The sequence below is a fragment of the Acomys minous genome (genome assembly GCF_964271855.1).
Source record: "Acomys minous genome assembly, chromosome: 5".
Classification (NCBI taxonomy): domain Eukaryota; kingdom Metazoa; phylum Chordata; class Mammalia; order Rodentia; family Muridae; genus Acomys; species Acomys minous.
In genome coordinates this window covers 116,097,615-116,113,981 of record NC_140494.1, presented here as the reverse complement: position 1 = coordinate 116,113,981, position 16,367 = coordinate 116,097,615, and the positions used below count along the sequence as shown (strand labels likewise).

The window sequence follows — 16,367 nt, the reverse complement described above, 5'->3', positions numbered from 1 at the left end:
ACTGAAGCAGAAAAAGCACAGAGTGACATCCTTTCAAGATAAAACGCTAAAAAAAAAAAGCCAAGAATCAATAGAAACTACCGCAATGTAATAAAAGCCATGTAAACAAAACATAATGGTGGTAGGCTTTCCCACCAACATCAGGAACACAGTGTAAGTGACCAAAGCCTCCCAGTTTTACTCAACATAGTACTGGAAATTATTATTATTATTATTATTTGAGACAGGGTTTCTCTGTGTAATAGCTCTGGCTGTCCTGGCCTTGCTTTGTAGACCAGGTTGGTCTCGAACTGAGTGCTGGGATTAAAGGCGTGCACCACCACGCCCAGTTTGTACTGGAAATCCTAACCAGAGCAATTAAGGGAGAAAAATAAGACATGCAAACTAGAAAGGAAGAAATAAAAACTGTCTTTACTAACAGATGATATGATCTTAAGCATAGAAAATTCTCAAGACTGTACCCACACAAAAAAATTGTTGGAATAAATGTATTCAGCAAAGTCACCATCTGGAATGCAGCTGCAATCCATATGCGATAATGACAAAACCGAAAAGAAAACTATGAAAATAATTTCACTTATGATACCATCAAGAAAATAAAATGAGCCACCTAGTGGCCCAGACCTGTAACGCCAACTAGTAGGGAGGCTGAGGCAGGGGGATCTTCAAGGTACGCCATGGCTACCTAGTGAGTTCAAGGCCAGCCTGGGTAACTTAGATAAAAAAGAGGGCTAGGGACATTAGGTTCGGTGATAGAGCGCTTGCTTAACATGTTTGAGGCCTGAGGCTTAATACATGGTACTGCAAAACCAACCAACCAACGAACCAAAACCCAAAAACCTTACAAGTTCACCATAGAGGAGAAGGACATGTACAGTAAGAACCATACATTTATTGACCGTAATTAAAGTCGATAAACACCAATCAAATACATGGCACATCAATGAGTGGAAAGACTTCATATTGTTAAGATGTCAATATCACCCAAAGCAATCTACAAGCTTAAAGCAATCTTTATCCAAATCTCAATGAAAAAAAACAATTCTGCAGAAATGAAATAACCTATCTGAAAATTCTCATACGGCATCTCACATAGCCAAGCGGGTGTTGAAAAAAACGAGCACATCTGGGGCCCTTGAGGGTTTGAGCTTCAAGACTGGCTGCAAAGCTGCAGTAATCAGAACTGTGTGAGACTGGCATAAAGGCAGACAGCAACTTCATGGGACAGAAAAGAGAGCCCAGCGGTGGCTAGAGAACTCTGTCCACGTCTGCCAGGTAGAGTGTTGGCCTATTGTGTCAATCTTCTGTTTCCTCGAGTCTGCCCAGCTTTGCATCTGCGGTTGAAGAGGAGATGGTGAAGCTGCCTGCTCACACTTTAACACACTTTAACACACTTTAACACACACGTGGTGCTAGGCCAGTGGTTCTCGGCCTTCCCACCGCTGCGGCCCTATAACCCGGTTCCTCACGGTGTGGTGACCTCAACCACAAAATTATTTTAATTGCTACTTCACAACTGTGATTTTGCCACTGTTATGAGTCATAATGCAAACATCTGATATGCGGGAAATCTGATTTGTGAACGCTGTGAAAGGGCCCTTTGCTTCACAAAGGGGTTGCGACCCACAGGCTGAGAACCACTGCTCAAGTTTCTAAGTTCAAGAGGCGTTCAAAATCATTTTTACCCTTTTGGGTTTTTTTAAATGTTCATAGTTTGAGTTAAACCCTTCTTCCTAACATAATTATAGCTATTATCATCATTGACGTAGTTTTATTGTCAATAATTATATATGTATATATTTAAAAACAATTTCTTATACTTCCTCCTGTTTTTTTACATCTGTTTTTCCTTCAACTTCATTTTTCTTTTTGTTGAAGTACCTCCTTAATGACTTCTTTCAATTAAGGTCAGCTGTGAATAAATTCTCCCAGTATTTATACATATGAAAAGGCTTTATTTTGCTTTTAATACTGAGTGACTAACTATTTGGCAACAAATAATTTTTACTCTCCATTAAAACAAAAAACAAAACCAGCTGGGCGTGGTGGTGCATGCCTGTAATCCCAGCACACAGGGAGGCAGAGGCAGGCAGATCTCTGTGAATTTGAGACCAGTCTAGACTACAAAGCAAGTTCAGGACAGCCAAGGATGCACAGAGAAACCAAAACCCAAAACAAACCAAAACAAAAAACAACCAAAAACAAAAAGAAAAACAAAATCCAAACCCAGGCTGTTGTGGCGCATACCTTTAATTCCAGAAGTTGGGAGGCAGAGGCAGGCCGATCTATGAGTCTGAGGCCAGCCAGGTCTGCAGAGCAAAGTTCGAGAACTGCCAGAGCTACCCAGAGAAACCAACCTCCCCAAACAAAAACAAACAAAGAAGCAAAAAACAAAAAACAAAACAAAACAAAACAAAACAAAAACCAAAACAACAACCAACCAAACAACCAACCAACCAAACAAACACTTACAATGGTTTGGGAGGTGAAAGGTCTGTTTCTTTGCTTAGCCTAGAGTTTTTGTCTTTAGCTTGCTATGCAGTTGTTCTCCACGGATTGACACACAGTGTTTACTGTACTTTTTATTTGGTTTGTTTGGTTTATTTGGACAGCTCTGGCTGTCCTGGAACTCCCTCTGTAGACCAGGCTGGCCTCGAACTCAGAGATCAGCCTGCCTCTGCCTCCCAAGTGCTGGGATTAAAGGCGTGCACCACCACCACCTGGCGTGTTTGCTGCATTTTCAGTGTGGAAACTGACTTTTAATTCCAGGAGGGACTGTGTCTTGGGTATCTAGCTGTGAACTCGAGATGCTTGCACGGGGATTCTCACCTGAAGAGTTGCCTCCATCAGACCCTGGAGTATCTGGGAGGAATTTGCTAAATTGCTAGCTGAGGTAGGAGGGCCTAGCCCACTGTGGGTAATGCCATCTTGGGGCAGGTGGGTCTGGACTGGATAACATGTGCAGTTGAGCAAGCCGGAGGAAGCAGGCTCGTGATCAGCATCCCTCTGTGGTTTCTGCTCCGAGGTCCTGCCCTAAGGTCCTGCCTTGACTTCTCTCAGTGAGGGACGTAAACTGTAAGATGAGGAAATACCTATTTCTCAGCCTGGACATATGCATCTTCTTACATGGGCACTAACTCCATTATAAAGGCCCCACCTTTTGTAACTATAAATATAATTTATTATAAATTATAATATAAATACAATCACCTCCTAGAGTGATGCATTGAAGTTTATGGATGCATTTGTATATGTAACCTTTCAACGTAGATGACTTAATGGATGTTCTGAGTCCCACATTACACCATAAACATAACCTTCTCTTATTACGATATCTTTAATCACATTTTAAAGGTCTGTGTTAACTTGATGAGTTCCATGGGCACGGAGCTTTGTGTGTGTCCTTAGGACAGACTCTGAGAAGGAATTGATCAGGTAAAAATTTAAGCCATTCTCTGCTTATATGTTTTTAAACTTTAATGTTATCAGTACATGCACATACGATGTGTGTGGGTGTGCATGTGGAGGTCTGAGGACCATTTTGTAGAGCTGGTTTTCTCCTTCCACTTTTGCCTGCTTTCCAGGGATTGAACTCAGGCCTGTCAAGCTTTTCTAGGAATCATCTCTATTGGCTGAGTCGTTTTGCTGGTCCTGTTGACAGTTCTGAGACCTCCAGCCTCCTGATGTGGGACCACGAGGTGCCTGCTCCACTGGCCGCAGCACGCAGTAAGAAGGTTAGATACCCTCTATGTTTTAGACAGAGGGACTTTATTCCTTTTAGGCAAGTTTTTCTTTCTTTTAAAAAAAATCTCTACTTGCTTTAGGAGTTTGCTGGCTGGACCCAAGATACCCAGAGCAAAAGTGCTCCAAAGAGCTGGGTCTCTGGCTTACCAGGTTAAGGTCCCCAAATGCCACTGGGCATGAGGTTCGACATCACGGCTGAACGGCTCAAGGTGAACACTTCTTTTAGTCTCCTGCTTTGTGACTCATCAGACCGTTGTCAGTATCACAATCCTTGCACACTGAACTTCGAAGCAAACATTGCCATCCCCATTTTTACAGAGGAGTGGGTTGAGGCTCAGGACCTGGCAGTGGCAGTGCTTCTTAAATGATGAACCATAAGTGACTTCCTAGCGAGCTCATGGAAGTGCAGACCGCTGGTTCAGGTCTTGTGGGGGTGGACACAAGAGGGCTTTTCTAAGGGGTCCCGGGGTGGCTGTGGCTGGCTGAGGCATTGGCCTGAGCAAATGATGCAAGTGGTTAGTCAGGCCACGCATCCTGACTGATTCCAAAGCCGGTTTCTCAGTCTGTGCTCCTTGCCAGGGAATCCTATTACTCTGCCAGTTTTGAGTCCAGGGAGAGAGGGGGGTCCTTTCCCAGGGGAGGGGCTGCTCTCCTCAGCCTCATTCCCACTCCCAGGTTTAGTGAGGAAAAGTAGGTTGTGGGCTCATCTCCTGGGTAGGAAGCACCACAGCCCGGCAGCAGACAGTGGGTGTGTTAGAAAATTAATTTTTTAATTAAAGACATCTTTCCCCTCTCTTCGTCCCCCTTTGCTTTAACGTCTCTGTCTGCAGTAATCATGAGATGTTCTTGGGAGACTGAACCTTAGAAAGATTGTTGGTGAAACTGCGGAAGGGTTTGCCTGGTTAACTGGGATTCAGGCTTTGAACGGAGAAAAGGGGGGAAAAGCAAAAGAGTGGATGGGAAGCCTGAGACTCTGACATAGAACTTAGTCATAGGTGGGTCCCAGACCCCAGGCCGTGTAGGCTGGAGAACCACAACTCAGCTTCTTGGCTTCTTGTCCTTTTCCTGTCCCCTTGCCTCTCCAGCCTGTCTTCTGTCACTATGATGAACCCAGTAGGGAGATGGTATCTGAAGTTGGACTCTTGAGAAGCAGAGCCTGGTAAGGGGGGAGCCAGGGACTCCCTGTAGCTTATTGGAGCAGGTGGGACAGTGGGGGCAGTGAGAGGGCTCACGTCTGCTCTGTGCCTCAGTCCTCTGAGGAGTTCTGTGATAAGGAACCCTGTGAACCCTTAGGAACCCTGTCAGTCAGTGGCTGTGGGCTGTTCGGGGAGGCTCCTTAGGCATACCTGCTTGAGGTCTGTCTTTGTATTTAGGCTGAGGCCAAGGCTCTACTTATTAGCAGCAAACGTTCTTGGGAGGTGGAGGTAGGTGCCTGGCCTGGCAAATGGGTCTATGCTGGGCACCACTAATACTTGCTACAGGTTGAGGCGAGCCTAACAAAATGAAGAAGATGGAGGGATAAAGAATAATGTGGAAAAAAAACAAAAAGAAGCCGGCGTGGTGGCGCACACCTTTAATCCCAGCACTTGGGAGGCAGAGGCAGGCAGATTGCTGTGAGTTCGAGGCCAGCCTGGTCTACAAAGTGAGTTCAGGACAGCCAAGGCTACACAGAGAAACATTGTCTCTAAAAACAAAAAACAAACAAAACAAAACAAAACAAAACAACCCAAAAAGAATAATGTAGAGTGAACACACACACACACACACACACACACACACACACACACAGACAGAGACAGACAGAAAGACAAAGAAACACTGAGAGAGAGACACATACACACAGAGGCAGAGACAGAGAAACACTGAGATAGACTAGAAAGACAGAGACAGACAGACAGACAGACAGACAGACACAGACGCGCGCGCGTGCACGCGCACACACACACACACACACACACACACACACACACAGAGAGAGAGAGAGAAAGAGAGAGAGAGAGAGAGAGAGAGAGACAGAGACAGAGAGAATAGTGTAAAAGGCAGAGTAGAGAGAACGTTGTGGGTAAGTGAGAGAGAGGTAGAGGTAGCTAGGGGTTGACAGGCTCTAAGATGGAGACCCAAAGTAGTGTAGCCCTGAGTGGGAGGGAGACCTGACATCTGGCGGCTGCCGTGCTCAGCATCTGGGTGGAGATGCTGAGCGGCAGCTGGGTGTGCTGGGTTGCAGTAGAGATGTAGATGCCATCTGCGTGCAGCTGGGAGAGAGTGAGTAAGCTGGGGTGAGCAGAAAGGTCCTGGGAGCGCCATATGCCCCGGGGTGGGGGTGGGGGAGGCTGCCAGAGGATAGGCAACCAATGGCAGCCTGAGAAGGGACAGCACAAAGGTGGGAGGGAGCCCACTGAAGAGATTGTGACACCAGTGCTCCCCTTCCCCATCCTCCCTCGTGTACTGGTCTCCACCATCCCTGTTCTCTGTCGATGTGCTTTGTGGGTTAAGGATGGAGACCATCTGAAAAGCCACCATATATGAAGGGCTCCTTTGGGGTGAGGATTGTGCCTGGCTTCAGCAGCACCGTGACCCAGCTTTTCTAATGCTCCCGGCACACAGGAGGCTCCCAGTGAGCCTTTGCTGAAAACAACTCACCTAGCACCTGCCAGGCCTATGTAGTAGCTCATTTAACCTGTGAGGAGCCAACACCTCCTGCTGCTCAAACCTGGGAAGAGTTCCCACAAGTATCGTGGCCATCCCATAGGTTTCCCCCTGAGACCTAGATGCTTCTATTGACCTCCTGGGCAGATGTAAACCGCCCAGACAGACAGATGAAGTTACTTGTTCAAGGTCAAACAGGTGATTAAATGTCAGGACAGGACCTCGGGCAATCTGACTTGCAGGGCCCATGCTCTTAGCTCCTGTGTAAATGAGTGGAACTCCACAGTAATCAGGACATGCAATTGCTTCATGTGGCACGCATGTATGTACACAGCTACATATATGCAGCTCGCAGAGAGTGGCTCCTGTCCACAGCAGGAAAAGGGAGCTGTGGGTCTTACTGTACAGACGTCGTCTCACACAGGCTGAAGCTTGTTCAGATACAATTCACTGGTGCCTTCGTGTTCTCTGAGGACAGAGCTGCTGCGGGTAACAGAGGGCAAAGGGAAAGCTCTGATGTCGTCCAGGGCGCACCCCCACCCCCCTGCCCAGTCCCAGCTCTCGAATGACAGTGTAAGTCCAACACATCCTTGAACCTTAATTTTCTTTCATGCAAAATGGGACTGCTCTTTGCCAAGACTTTTGTGATGACTCGAAGTGACACATGGCGTGTGGCACCCTGACAGTGACACATTGTGACAGTGATGTCACTATGATAAGGAGCAGCACTCTCGATACACAGCCACCTCTTTGCCAGACAGTGGCACTATACACACTTCCCTGCAGCGAAGGGCATCCCGTGGAAACTACTTCCTGTCTGCCGTGTGAGTTCACCCAGTGTGTCCAGCTAGGTGGCCTTGGGCTGTCTCCAGCTTATCACGGATGGCGGCTGAGGGGAATCAGACAGGGCCAAGGGGACATTTCATCTGGCAGCCAGCAGAAGTGGGGTTAGGGGTTCCTGGTTGGCTGCCCTGAGTCCCCAAGGGCTACTATATTGTCCTGTTCTGGGGGGGGGGAGGGGTTCCATTCGTGTTGTGGTAGAAGCAGTAGGGCTCCAGGGAATGGGCCCGGGGACTTAGATACAGAAACCGATATGACTGATGCTGCTGGATCTGGGTGGCTGAGGCTGAGAGCTCAGGTGGGGCAGCGTGTCACAGCACACGTGGTTAGGGAGACCTGGAGAAGTGGACAGTTCTCTCCCAATGACCTGTTGGCTATGTGGCTTAAGGCCAGTTCAAGAGCCCATCCTTGCTTTGATTAGCATCACACTCCCCACCTGGAACCCCAAGAAGTAAGATGTGCTTCTGAGCACTCTGGGCCTGAACTCTTAGGTAACACAGCTCCTGTCCTGCCTGCACATTGGGGACCAGGCTGGGCTGGGCCACTGCCCTTCCCTAACTCTCCTGGTAAGCACAAGGCTGGGCATACCAATCCTGGAGGCAAACTAGGAGATTAACATGCCAAGCTCTTCTAGCGCGCTCTCTCTCTCTCTCTCTCTCTTGCTCTCTCTCTCTCTCTCTCTTGCTCTCTCTCTCTCTCTCTCTTGCTCTCTCTCTCTCTCCCTCCCTCCCTCCCTCCCTCCCTCCCTCTCTCTCCTCCCATTTACTATGTACACAGTGTACACCTGCACACCAGAAGAGGGCACCAGATCCCATTATAGATGGTTGTGAGCCACCATGTGGTTGCTGGGAATTGAACTCAGAACCTCTGGAAAAGCAGTTAGTGCTCTTAACCTCTGAGCCATCTCTCTAGCCCCACCCCCCCAGTCCTCTCTTGAAGACACTTAGCAACCTTTAGCTGCACCTTGGGCTCACCCAGGTGGTGGGCAGGAGATGATGGAGCCGATTGACCCTGTTCTTGGAGGCGGGGCCTAGCAAGCAGATAGTTAAGTATCCGGTGTGACTTAGCTGCAGTAGAGGGTGTGTAGAGGACTGGGGGAGGGGAACAGAGAGGGCAAAGAGTCATCAAGAGGCTTCTTCCATGAGGACCTCCCTGAGGAAGAAACTGAAGCTTGCAAGGAAGAGACGAAGGGAAAGATGAACCAGGGACATAAGATAAGAGTGCAGAGTCACAGGGGAAAGCACACTGGGCGTTCCAGAAGTCATAGACCGAAGTCGCAGTGCCAGCTCTGTATTGGAATAACTGAGTGATAGAAGACAGATCACCGTCCTCTGGGCCTTGGTTTATTCATTCATGTAACAGGAACTGGGTGTCACCCTTCCCCAGATCCTAAGAGTGAGGAAGCTCTCGGTTTTTCTCAGATACGGCCAGACATGATATTCTGATCCCCTGTGCTCCGGTGGGCATGAAAGTGCTGGAGCTCCCTGGACTGCTCATATGATTGATCTGATTAGTCCCAGTTTGAGATCTGAGTGCCAGAATGGAGAATGTGGGCCTGCCTTCTTGGGATGCGGCCGGAACCGAACATCTTCGCAGGGAGTCCTCTCCTCTGGCTTCCTCTGTCCAAGAGGAGTTTTGAGCTGTGGCTTGTCGTCTTTCTGACTTCAGAAGCTCCAGAGGACAGCCAAACCCCACGATCTCCTTTTGCAGGCTTGCTTCTCTAGTTAATAAGCATGCCAGCCAATCAGCTCATGACTTCTCTCCTGTAAGGCAGAAGTGACCAATCATATTTGGTCTAGTTTCTCTGTTGCTAGGTGCTGGAAGCTGCCTCTCCACTGCTGCTGGCCTTACATTTTCCAAGTACAATCCTGGGTCTGGAACTGCTCTGGGAGGTTGGGGGCTTCAGGAACTGATGCTCTGAGGGAGATATCGAGTAGCTCTGCCAAGTGGTGTGCGTGCGCGTGCGTGTGCATGCTTGGGTGTATGTTCAGCCTGAGGAATCCTGGAGGCCTATTAGGAAAGGATGTTGAAGGGGTCTTTGGGTCCTTCCTGTTTTTTTTGTTTTGTTTTTTTTTTCATCCCCATAGAGACACGTCATTAGATAGCCTCAACACTCTCATTAGGGAAGCTGCCCGATGCCTCCTTGTCTCTCTGCCGCCCCGTTGCTCTCGTTCCTTTGCTTGATGCTGCTATAAGATCACTTCCCACACTGACCCAACATTCACTCAGGGCAGGATGCTAGGTATCTACAGTGCCTCTAGGCCTAGTCTCCTAGTGACCCTTTCTTCTTAAAAAAAGATTTATTTTATTTTATGTGTAGGTGTAAGTGTCTACATACATCTATGTGCGTCATGTGTGTGCCTGGTATCCACAGAAGCCAGAAGAAGACATCAAATCCTTTGAAACTGGAGTTACTGGTGGTTGTAAATATCCCAGTGTGTGTGGGTGCTTGGAACTGGGCCTGGGTCCTCTGTAAGAGCAGCAAGTGCTCTTAGCCACTCAGCCATCTTTCCATCCTTCAGCTTTTTTTTTTAAATTAATTTTTTATTGTATCTATTTATTTTGCATAGCAGGAGGAGAGGGGTAAGCATGCCACAGTGTGCATGTGGAAGTGAGAGGTCAACTTGATGGAGTCGGTTTTCTCCTACTACAGTGTGGGTCCCAGGGGCCACGCTCAGGTCACCAAGCTTCCTTTATTTGCTGAGCCATCTTTCTAGCTCCCAAGCAGCAACTTTTTTTTTGGACAGGAAATATAAATGACTCTGTCCTGCAGCTGAGCCACTATCATCTCCAAATAGGATAGCCAGCCTAGTCCACCACTGGTTGCCAGCACCAAGTTAAGAGAGGCCACCTGCCCACAGGTTTAACATTTTCCAGAGTCTGGGCTTGTTCCAGCACAGACTGCTAGGTCAGAGACAAAACCAGTGTCTCCCCTGGCCTCAGGGCATCCAGGAGCTTCAGCTGTGCTCAGGCCCATTTTATTGGGTGGAGGCCTGGGTCACCATCCCCACCCCAGGGTCTACTGTGGGTTTCCCCTGGCCATCAGGAGGAGTCAGGCCACTGATGTTGGGCAGCAGAAGGAGACCTGGCCTGGGTCAGGACCTACCTGTGAAGAACCCTGCTTCCCCTTGAGCTGTAGTTTCTGCCTCTGTGGCAACCTCACAGTGTGGGAGAGGATGATGATGTCACTTCCTCCTGACTTCCTCAGTGCACCCCCTCAATGCGCCTGGCCTCAGCTAGCAATGCTCTGCCTTGGATGTTGTATTTCCTCTCCAAGAAAAATCTAAGGCCTGGACCATTGCCCACATGGCATGTTCTTTGAAAACCCAGGGAGCCATTTGGGCAGGTTTTTCCCAGATCAGGTATAACAGCTGGACTGGGTATTCCTGTCCCTTGTCCCTCAGGGAGGCTTAGTTTTCCTCAGGCGATGGTCTGGTGGCTGGGCCCTCCTGGCCCTTAGCCTTCAGGTTTTTTGTTGTTTTGTTTCCAGGCAATGGTTTGTGTTCCAGTAAGTTCTGTGGAGTGAAGCACTTGTGACAGGGCCGGAAGAACTGTTCTCATCATACTGTAAAAGGGTGGCGTGGCAGTCCTCTCCTCAGCTAGTGCAACATTGGGACAATAACTTCTTTGAGCCCCAGTTTCCTCATCAGCAGACACTCATGCTGATCAGTTGTCATGGAGACCAGCTGGGACTGTCAGTGAGAAGATGACCCCAGCATAGGTCAGGAGCATGATGGGTGCCCATGTTTGCTGGGAGGAGGAGGCAAGAAATCCCAGACTCATTGCTGGGGCCAGAAAAGTTACTCTGCAGTGAAGTCTTGATGTCAAGGCTGTGCCTCTGCTGGTGGGGCAGGAATGCGACGGTAAAAGTGAGCGACATCTTCTATGGGCTTTGCCTCTTCCAAATTGGTCTAAGTTGGAGAATGTGGGGCCGGGGGAGGACATAGCCTTTCTCATGAGCTAGACCATTTCTTTCATTGCAGAGGAACCCTGTTTTCTTCAATACCTAGGTTCTGCTTTCTCCCTGGGATGAGAAACTCAGGGCTCAGAGAAGTGAGTATGGAGGAAAAAGTATAGCATTACAGTTTGTCCCTGAGTCATACCATGGGACAACCTCATCAGAAGTTGTAGATGAAGACCCTCTCAGATCTCTACCCACGTTGGAAGGCACAGGAGGGGAGAGGTCTGAGCAGCCTCAGGAAGGAGGGGCCTCCTTCCCTCTTTCTAAATGCTGCTACTTGGTCATCTCTCCAACTCAGCAAATGGGGTATTTGCCTTCCATTTGTATGTGCTTCCTGGAGACCCCAGCTAGGGTACTCATCCGGGTGTGGTTGCTACCCCAGAAGAGAAGCTTGAAAGTAGATGATAATGTCAGTGTCTATTGGTGACAGTCACTGAACCACTGGATGCTTCCTACTGTGCGAACTCCAGTTTGGGAGCTACAGGTAACCCCATCTCAGTGAGGTCCATCCTCCAGGAACCCTGAAGGGAGAACAGAGCCACTCCCAGGCAGGACGGAGAGGTGCATTCATTCATGACCTTCTCAAAAGGGGTTCTATTTATGGTAGAATTTAAGAATGAGCCGTCCATGTATGTTAAGGCCAATAGAACATGCCCAAAATAGTGATTTCACCTGCCTGGCCTTATAAAGATTTCATTTAAAAATTTTAGTGTGTGTGTGTGTGTGTGTGTGTGTGTGTGTGTGTATGTGTGTGTGTGAGAGAGAGAGAGGGGGGGGGGGGCGGAGTTTCTCTCTGTGTGAGTTCAGGTACTGGTACAGGCTAGGAGATGGATCCCCTGGAGCAAAAGTTACAGGTGATTATGGGTACTGAGAACCAAACTCTGGTCCTCTGCAAGAGCAAGAAGTAACTCTTAATGGCTGAACCATCTCTTTCCCTCCTGTATGATTGGTTTTTAAAGACTCCAGAGTACCAGGGTCTCCAGAAACCTTGCCCATACCAGGGAAGAGTTTCAGGACCCTGGAAAGCACCCCTTTTCCTGGGAATTGGAGGCATGAGTCCAGCTTTGTAGGATATGGTAGATATTGAGAATCATACCATGAACGGAAACCAGGATGGGGTGCCTGGAGTAACTAGGCTTCCCATGTCATTCTGTGGGTCAGTGATCTCATTTCTGTGTGGTCCAACTACTTGGTCTGTGTGTCATGGAGTAGAGGCAAAACTGCGGCATAGCTGGTCTCCTTTGCTGGGTCTGAAGACACAGGTTTCTCCAGAACAAATAGAAATACCATCAGTGAGCAGTGCATGGTGGCTCACGCCTTTAATCCCAGCATTTGGGAGGCAGAGGTAGGTGGATCTCTGTGAGTTCGAGGCCAGCCTGGTCTACAAAGTGAGTCCAGGACAGTCAAGGCTACACAGAGAAACCTGTCCCAAAAACTAAAAACAAACAAACAAACAAACAAACAAAAAACTTTAAAAAAAAAAAAAGAAAGAAAGAAAGAAAGAAATGCCATCAGCTGCATCCTGCCCTTATCTCCATCTGTGAAGTTCTTGGTGTGTAGCAGTACTTCACCATTTGGGTAGGCAAATGACCTCTGCCACCTCCTGACCTGAAAACAAAGCTAGGCCCTGTCACTCTCAGGCTGTGAAACTTTGGGCGAATTGCTTAACCTCCATGCCTTAATTTCTTCATCTGTGAGATGAGGATACAATGCATCCTTCATAGATTACTGTCAGAATGAAGCTAGCATGTATGGAGCACTTGAAGGAATGAAGTGTTAGTACTTTGTAGCACTAAGCTTTGCTGCCCCAACTCTGACCCATGGGCAAATTCTTTCCCTGGTGCTCCTCTTCTTTCTTCCCAGGCCTACGGATGGGTGGAGGCAGACGTGCCCCTGCGTTGTAAGCCACCGAGCAATGGCAAGGCTCTTTGGGGGAGTAGGGGTTTGGGTGCTGGGAGGTGTACTGCTCTGGGCCATAGATCTGAGCTGCAGAAGGGAGGCTGGATCCTGACCCTAGCTTTCTCCCTTGTGGTCCAAGCAGCCTTTAGAGCAAGGGAGACCCAGGCTTCAACCTTTGCCCTGCATCTTATTGGCAGTAACCTTAGGCAAGCTTGTCTCTTGTTTATTGATACCTCAGCACCCTTGACACATCTCCTCTGAGAAGAAAAAAAAATGCAGTTAAAGGCTAATCATATCTGGAGCACAAGCAGTGTAGTTTTGGCTGTCATGTGCCTGTTTTCCCAATGTTTCTGTCTTACTTGGCATCTGTGCCCCTCCCCTTCGCCTTGTCATGAGGAAAGCTCTTTCTTTCTCCTTGAATCTAGGCTTGGTTCTATCCAGGGGACATAGGGCCTTTGGAGTTAGCCCACTCATAGCTAAACCTCATGGGGAAAGCTTTCAAGCAGGAACAGGCCTGGCCTCTGGTGGCCTTGTTCCCTGTCCCTGCCTTGTCTTAGCATCAGTGCTCCAAATTTCTAAAGTCTTTTGTCCCTTACCCCCCACCCCACCCCTCTCCGCTCCCACCTCCACCCAGCAGTAAGAAGAGGAGCATTTACCTTATTAACAGCTTGGGTTTGACAAGCATAAACCGAGCGGGTTCCCAGGCCTTATCACATGAGTTATCTCATCTATAATTAGCATTTGATTAGCATCTACTTTGTGTCTGCTACTGTAGGAAGCACTTTACATACCTTTTCTCATTTAATTACCCAACAGCCTCTAGAAATGGTTATTATTACTAATTTTATTTTACAGGGGAGGAAACTGAGACCCAGAGGGGTTGATGATACTTGGGACTACTGGGGTGTGTGTGTGTGGGGGGCCTTGGAGCCTCAGGGAGGGAGAACAAACCTCAAACTTGTGAAGCTTTTTAGCACGGAGCCCAGCATGCAAAGATATTCAATAAAGGAGCTTTGCTCCTGCTGCCGTGTTGCCTCTGGGAGGCTTGGCTAGATGATTCTTCATGCCTCTCTCCCAGCCTGGGGCCAGCACCGCCAGTGGTCAGGGCAGGCATTCAACTTGCATCAGAGCCATCATGGGTAGCCCCAGCCAGGTGCAGTGGTGGAGTTGCAGGCACTGGTAGGGATGGGAGATGGGCACAGTGAACAGTCACTGGTTGAGGCTCCTTCTCACTTGCTGCTGTGGTCACATCCAGCGGTGACGGAGACATCTAGGGGCTGTGCTGTGGAGTTGCCCAGACGTGAGGTCTGATTCTCATGAGTTCTTATTAGTGGATTATTTAGTCGGCTCAGGACTTGGAACACATCCCAGGTCCTCAGTCCTTACCTGTAACATCTTCCTGGCACGGGTGTAAGGAAGAAGAGGGCCAGAACTTCAGGATGCCTTGGTATCCTTCTCCTCATGGTCACAGGGCAAGAAGATATGGAAAATACAGAGTGATACACAGGTAAAACTACAGTAACACGTGAGACCTTGTTTCTCCATCTAGCACAGGGATAGACTCTTTCCAGAGGGCTTGCCTGGCTCTGTCGTCTATAGAGTATCTGTCTGCAGGCCCCATCAGAGAGAGGGTTGGGGGTGGGGACCTAAGGCCGGGGCAGAGCAGAATGTGGGAATGAGACAGAGAGAGGAGTTCTGGTAACTCTCAGCTCTCAGGCTTAAGCAGCTGGCAGACTGGGGAGTTGTTTATTGAGACGAGGGGAGAAAGGGACAAGGATTTGAGGGTTTTGGGAGATAGGCCTATACAACTGGAGAGGAACTTGGACTTGATTCATAGATGCATGCTTTGAAGAATGCTCAGCCAGGCAGAATAGGAAGCTTGCAGTTGGGCTATTAAGGTCCAAGGGTGTGTGTGTGTGTGTGTGTGTGTGTGTGTGTGTGTGTGCGTGTGTGTGCGCGCGCGCGCGTGCGTGTATCTGGGTTTGAGGCCACCCAGTAGAAAGGAGAAAAGGTGTCATTAGGGAAGGCTTCCAGGAGGCCATTGTGAGCTCCGTACCCTGTAGGTACTGAGAGGTGAGTCCAGACAGCGAGCAGGAAACAACGTAATTGCAAGTCTTAAAGGCCATGTTCAGCAAGATCATGTGACTTGCCCAGGGTGGCCCAGCTAAGAAGCAACAGAGGCAGGAGTCTCACAAAACCTGTCTTATTTTAGAGCTTCCTTCTCGCGACATTAATTTCGGTGTCTTACCTGGCTTGGGGGAAGAGGATCAAGATCTGCACAGCAAGGAGACTTAGCTTCTCCCAGACCAGGTCAGCTTTTTGCTAGCCATTCGTGGTTGGATCCCAAATTAAAAAAAAAAAAAAAAAGGCAAAAACAAAAACTGGAAGAGTTCTGGGTCTCAGAGCGACAGGAGTGGTTCCAATTTTAATGTAGACAAGCTCTAAGTGTGGGGTCTTTCTTGAAGGCAGTAGCACCTGCTCACTGAGGCACATTCTCCTTGTCCCTCTAGTTGGTCCTTTGTCATGTGTGAGTGCATTGGTACATGCTGACTTTGGGACAGATATTGTCTAATGTGCCCTGCCCTGCCCACCCTGCACACCCTCCTGCCCCCCCCCCCCGCCCCGCTTTCACATAGAGACAGAAGTACAGACATTGAACCTTGGGCAGGCTGGCTAGAGGCCTCTGGAGGGGACCCTTTGTGCTGCCTAGGCCAATGTGCTACATCGAATAGCTTGCCTGACAGAAGGGCAGGGAGCCTTGGGCACTCGAGGTGGTGGTGGTGGCAGCCATGGCGAACGCCAGCCGCTCGCAGTGAGGACGCGGTGTCAAATGGGGTGGCGTTACTCTCCGTGCAAATTAAAAATTAAAATTAATCAAACATTCAAATTGATTTCCTTCCCGTCTGTTTGCTCTTCTGTGCCAGTCAGATGAATGCCTGCCCACGGGTCCCAGTTCATCCCATCCTCCCTACCCCCCCCACCAGGGCTGGGCAGGCTCGGATTGCTGAAAGGAGCTTTCAGATGGTATCTTACTCTTGCTTAGGGGGTAATTGGTAACAGTCAACCTAACCAGGGTACCTGACCCTCAGACCGTGTGCCAGGCTCAGAAGGAAGAGGTGCTGGAAAAAACTAGCAAAGCTGGGGTAGGAAGTAGACCTATAGAACCCTCTCCCCAGACCTTATTAATAGGCACTAAATGGCTGGGGCAGGTGTACCCTTCTCTGCCCTCAGTTTCTCTGTCTATAGGATGGGGAGAATGGCAGATGGAAGGATTTGC

General features: G+C 48.8%; 1 long non-coding RNA gene across 1 annotated transcript; it reads right to left on the bottom strand.

Moving 5' to 3' along the window:
- Positions 1-13,950: 13,950 nt before the first annotated feature.
- On the bottom strand, positions 13,951-15,662 carry LOC311597844. The gene is made up of 3 exons (XR_014779362.1): positions 15,339-15,662; positions 14,477-14,548; positions 13,951-14,372 (listed from the first exon to the last, which is right to left on the bottom strand). It is a non-coding gene; the product is annotated as an uncharacterized lncRNA (long non-coding RNA).
- Positions 15,663-16,367: the final 705 nt, after the last annotated feature.